A 5,569-nucleotide genomic window follows, 5' to 3' on the forward strand; every position below is an offset into this window, starting at 1 on the left:
GACTTCATTGTGTTCAAAACAACTGGGAACTTGAGCTCCGACTGGGAAAAATCGTTTTGAGTTGTCATCCAGCCGGAATTCCAACTCAGTAACTCTGCCCTCATTTTAAAGCTCTGACTTTCTGACTGGAAGAATGCTGATTTCATGACATGACCTCGTATTTTTCAGAGTTCCCAGTTGTTTTGAACTTGGCAATACTACCATGCATGAATCTGCTTGTAGCTAAAGCTAACCAACTAGGTTCATTGTTAACTATCTTCAGCCCTTCACATATCCACACTATGTTGAGTAGCCTACCTACTATCTTCAGCCCCTCACATATCATTTACATTTACATTTACATTTAAGTCATTTAGCAGACGCTCTTATCCAGAGCGACTTACAAATTGGTGCATTCACCTTATGACATCCAGTGGAACAGTAGTGCATCTAAATCTTTTAAGGGGGGTGAGAGGGATTACTTTATCCTATCCTAGGTATTCCTTAAAGAGGTGGGGTTTCAGGTGTCTCCGGAAGGTGGTGATTGACTCCGCTGTCCTGGCGTCGTGAGGGAGTTTGTTCCACCATTGGGGGGCCAGACCAACGAACAGTTTTGACTGGGCTGAGCGGGAACTGTACTTCCTCAGTGGTAGGGAGGCGAGCAGGCCAGAGGTGGATGAACGCAGTGCCCTTGTTTGGGTGTAGGGCCTGATCAGAGCCTGGAGGTACTGAGGTGCCGTTCCCCTCACAGCTCCGTAGGCAAGCACCATGGTCTTGTAGCGGATGCGAGCTTCAACTGGAAGCCAGTGGAGAGAGCGGACTATGGTGAGTAACCTACCTACTACCTTCAGCCCCACACATATCCACACTATGGTGAGTAACCTACCTACTACCTTCAGCCCTTCACATATCCACACTATGGTGAGTAACCTACCTACTATCTTCAGCCCCTCACATATCCACACTATGGTAAGTAACCTACTTACTACCTTCAGCCCTTCCCATATCCACACTATGGTGAGTAACCTACTTACTACCTTCAGCCCCTCACATATCCACACTATGGTGAGTAACCTACCTACTACCTTCAGCCCCTCACATATCCACACTACGGTGAGTAACCTACCTACTACCTTCAGCCCCTCACATATCCACACTATGGTGAGTAACCTACCTACTACCTTCAGCCCCTCACATATCCACACTACGGTGAGTAACCTACCTACTACCTTCAGCCCCTCACATATCCACACTATGGTGAGTAACCTACTTACTACCTTTAGCCCCTCACATATCCACACTATGGTGAGTAACCTACCTACTACCTTTAGCCCCTCACATATCCACTGTAAGGTGGATACCTGTTGTATTCGGCGCATGTGACTAATAAAATGTGATTTGATTTGATTTGGTACACTGACCATCCACATATTGCTCAGATCTAACCATAGCTGAGGAACCTGGGACATATACAAACATAAACATATACATTTACAAACATAAACTATTCATTTCTAAAACTTTACCCTTCACAGTGCATTTTGAAGTTTAATCAAGACTGGAAGGACTGAATCAAACTGTAGACACATGTGTAATGTGTGTGTGTGTTTACAGATCTCTCTTCTGTACCGTAGTGGCTCTAACTACTACCACACCTGAAGAGGCACCCTGATTGCTAACAACTGGGTCTTGACTGCTGGACACTGCATCTCATGAGTCAACCAACCTATCAGAGACTATCATCTCTCTAACAGTGTTATGTTGGGCTGACTGGGATCTTTGATGTGTGTGTGTGTGTGTGTGTGTGTGTGTGTGTGTGTGTGTGTGTGTGTGTGTGTGTGTGTGTGTGTGTGTGTGTGTGTGTGTGTGTGTGTGTGTGTGTGTGTGTGTGTGTGTGTGTGTGTGTGTGTGTGTGTGTGTGTGTGTGAGGGATCATCGTACCAACCGTGTGGTGCTGGGAAAGTATGACCTGACCCAGATGGAGAACAATGAACAGATCAAGGAGGTGGAGACAATCGTTGTGCATCCCGGCTGGAACGACAACTGTGTGTCCTGCGGGTGAGGGTTACACACACACACAAACACCTTCCTGATGGCTTCTACTACTGTCTCCCTGCTCAGTGATGACGTTGCCCTGATCAAGCTGGCCTCCCCTGCAACTCTGAATGATAAGGTCCACACCTGCTGTCTTCCTCCCAGTTGAGAGATCTTGACCCACAACTACCCCTGCTACATCAGCAGCTGGGGCAGAATCTACAGTAACGCTGTGTGTGTGTGTGTGTGTGTGTGTGTGTGTGTGTGTGTGTGTGTGTGTGTGTGTGTGTGTGTGTGTGTGTGTGTGTGTGTGTGTGTGTGTGTGCTCCTGTTGAGTTGGAGGCGTGCATGGCCAAGCAGTCATGGGTGAACAGGGAGTATAGGAGAGGGCTGAGAATGCACCCTTGTGGGGCCCCAGTGTTGAGGATCAGCGGGGTGGAGGTGTTGTTTCCCTCACCTGGAAGTCCAGGACCCAGTTGCACAGGGCGGGGTCGAGACCCAGGATATCGAGCTTAATGACGAGTTTGGAGGGTACTATGGTGTTAAATACTGAGCTGTAATCGATGAACAGCAATCTTACATAAGTATTCCTCTTGTCCAGATGGGATAGGGCAGTGTGCACTGTGATTGCGATTGCGTCGTCTGTGAACCTATTGGGGCAGTAAGCAAATTGGAGTGGGTCTAGGGTGTCAGGTAGGGTGGAGGTGAATTGATCCTAAACTAGTCTCTCAAAGCACTTCATGATGATGGAAGTGAGTGCTACTGGGCGATAGTCGTTTAGCTCAGTTACCTTAGCTTTCTTGGGAATAGCTTAGCTTTCTTGGGAATACCTTAGCTTTCTTGGGAATACCTTAGCTTTCTTGGGAAATGTAAATGTGTGCCTGCCTCACTTAAGGCCGTCCTAATACATTGACCATGTTCTTACTGTATGTTCCCCTCTGTAGCTGGCGGTCCCATTGCCAAATAGCTCCAGCAGGCCCTGCTGCCCATGGTGGCCCATGAGACGTGCAGCCAGAGTGACTTGTGGGGAGGCTCCGTCAAGCCCTCCATGATCTGTGGTGGTGGAGACAGAAAGGCTGGCTGCAACGTGAATGTCCTCTCTTACTGTATCACATAATATATTACAACAACGTAGCATTGTTTATTGTTCCAGGTACAGTTGAAGTCGGAAGTTTACATAAACGTACAGGCTGACTACACCGCTCGCGTCGCAAAATAAATTTAGAAATCTATGTTATTCAATTATTGCACCCACACTGCTCGAGCGCGTCAACGAAGCGTCTGCGTTACCAAGGGCTAAAATAGAAGTCAGTACTATTTCTGATGCAGATCGCGCTGCAAGTCCTGCCTCTCCCATCTCCTCATTGATTTATAGAAGCAGGTACCTACATGTCATCTCCTCATTGGTTATACCCATGTGGGTGACTGAAAGACGAACGAGGTCAGTGGCGGTAATGCACCTAATTTATGAAAGTTTCCAATCGCATTATAAAGTCAAGAGACAAAAAAGCCTGGAAGGAGGAGAGATGACTAGAAACGATTCGGATGACCGTTTTATGTGTGGATTAATTGTCGGAGTAGAGGACCTTGTGCATTTCACGTAAAAATAACAACTCAATGTTTGTATCCCAGGACAAATTAGCTAGTAACAGCAAGATAGCTAAATAGCTAGCTAAACTGCTATACATGTTGAATGCTTTTTCTGCCTATAGACATTGAATAGGAATCACTGGCACCTTTTAGAAATGGATCACTAGCCACTTTAGTAACGATTCAGTATCTAGCATTACTCATCTCATATGTATAAACTGTACTCCACACTATTCTACTGTATCTTAGTCACTTTTAAATTGTGTTTACGTTTTGCATCACCCATCTCATATGTATATACTATATTGTATTCAATACTACACCACTGACTGTTAAACAGCCATCTCCAGCACAGATGGCGTAGCAGTCGGATGTCTGTTTGTCTTATCCCGTCCCGTCCCATGTACATACAGTTGAAGTTGGAAGTTAACATACGCTTAGGTTGGAGTCATTAAAACTTGTTTTTTCAACAACTCCACAAATGTCTTGTTAACAAACTATAGTTCTGGCAAGTCGGTTAGGACATCTACTTTGTGCATGACACAAGTCATTTTTCCAACAATTGTTGACAGACATATTATTTCACTTATAATTCACTGTATCACAATTCCAGTATGTCAGAAGATTAGATACACTAAGTTGACTGTGCCTTTAAATAGCTTGGAAAATTCCAGAAAATTATGTCACGATTTTAGAAGCTTCTGATAGGCTAATTGATATAATTTGAGTCAATTGGCGGTGAACCTGTGGAAATATTTCAAGGCTTACCTTCAACTCTGTGCTTTTTTGCTTGACATTACTAGAATATCAAAACTATAGTTCGTTAACAATCAATTTGTGGAGAGGTTGAAAAACAAGTTTTAATGACTCCAACCTAAGTGTCTGTAAACTTCCTACTTCAACTGTATGTGCATATTGTGTGTGTGTTTGTATGTGTTGGAGCATCAGTGTGCTTAGTGTGTAGGACCATGTGCGTGTGCATAGAGAGTGTGCAAAAATACGAATAAATACAAAGTTCAACTCAGCTAGTCCTTGTATCCATTTTGTTAGCTATTTAGTTAGCTATTTAGCAGTCTTATGGCATGGGGGTAGAAGCTGTTCAGGAGCCTGTTGGTGTCAGACTCTTCTCTATTACAGCAAGTACTACATCTGCGGGCCTCCCGAGTGGCGCAGCTGTCTAAGGCACTGGACTGCAGTGCTTGAGGCATCACTATAGACCTGGGTTTGATCCCAAGCTGTGTCACAGACAGCTGTGCAGTGCACAAATGTCCCAGCTTTGTCCGGGTTAGGAGAGGGTTTGACCGGCTGGGATTTCCCAATGCCATCTTGCTCTAGTGACTCCTTGTGGTGGGCTGGGCACCTGCAAGCTGACTCAGTCGCCAGCTGGACAGTGTTTCCTCCTACACATTGGTGCGGCTGGCTTCCAGGTTAAGCGAGAAGTGTGACTTGGCAGGGTCGTGTTTCGGAGGATGCATGGCTCTCGACCTTCGACTCTCCCGAGTCCGTAGGGAAGTTGCCGCGATGGGACAACACTAACTACCAATTGGACATCACGAAAAAGGGGTCAAAGTAATACTTCTGCTCTTTTAGTTTGCCTGCCTGCACTTATAGTTTAGAACCACCAGGGGACAGTGTAGACTTCGACGTTTTCTTCACCGTGAATGTGGCTGGTGCTACCTAGGTGGAAGACATTAGCCATTCGCCCAAACAAAGAGAAGCATTTATTTTATGTTGCCCAGACTTACATAATTACAAAGAGGAGACTCTCCTGATTAAAATGGTGACCTTGTAACAGTTTTGCTTCCGTCCCTCTCTTCACCCCTACCTGGGCTCGAACCAGGGACCCTCTGCACACATAGACATCAGCCACCCTCGAAGCATCATTACCCATCGCTCCACAAAAATCTGAGGCCCTTGCAGAGAAAGGGGAACAACTACTTCAAGGTCTCCGAGCGAGTGATGTCGC

The 5,569-nt window shown here is 45.8% G+C and overlaps 1 pseudogene; it reads left to right on the forward strand.

Annotated features, from left to right (window-relative positions):
- The first annotated feature begins 706 nt into the window (after positions 1-706).
- Positions 707-4,616, forward strand: LOC135564410 (proproteinase E-like; annotated as a pseudogene).
- The last annotated feature ends 953 nt before the right edge of the window (positions 4,617-5,569 follow it).

Source organism: Oncorhynchus nerka, linkage group LG24 (genome assembly GCF_034236695.1).
Source record: "Oncorhynchus nerka isolate Pitt River linkage group LG24, Oner_Uvic_2.0, whole genome shotgun sequence".
NCBI classification, from domain to species: Eukaryota; Metazoa; Chordata; class Actinopteri; order Salmoniformes; family Salmonidae; genus Oncorhynchus; species Oncorhynchus nerka.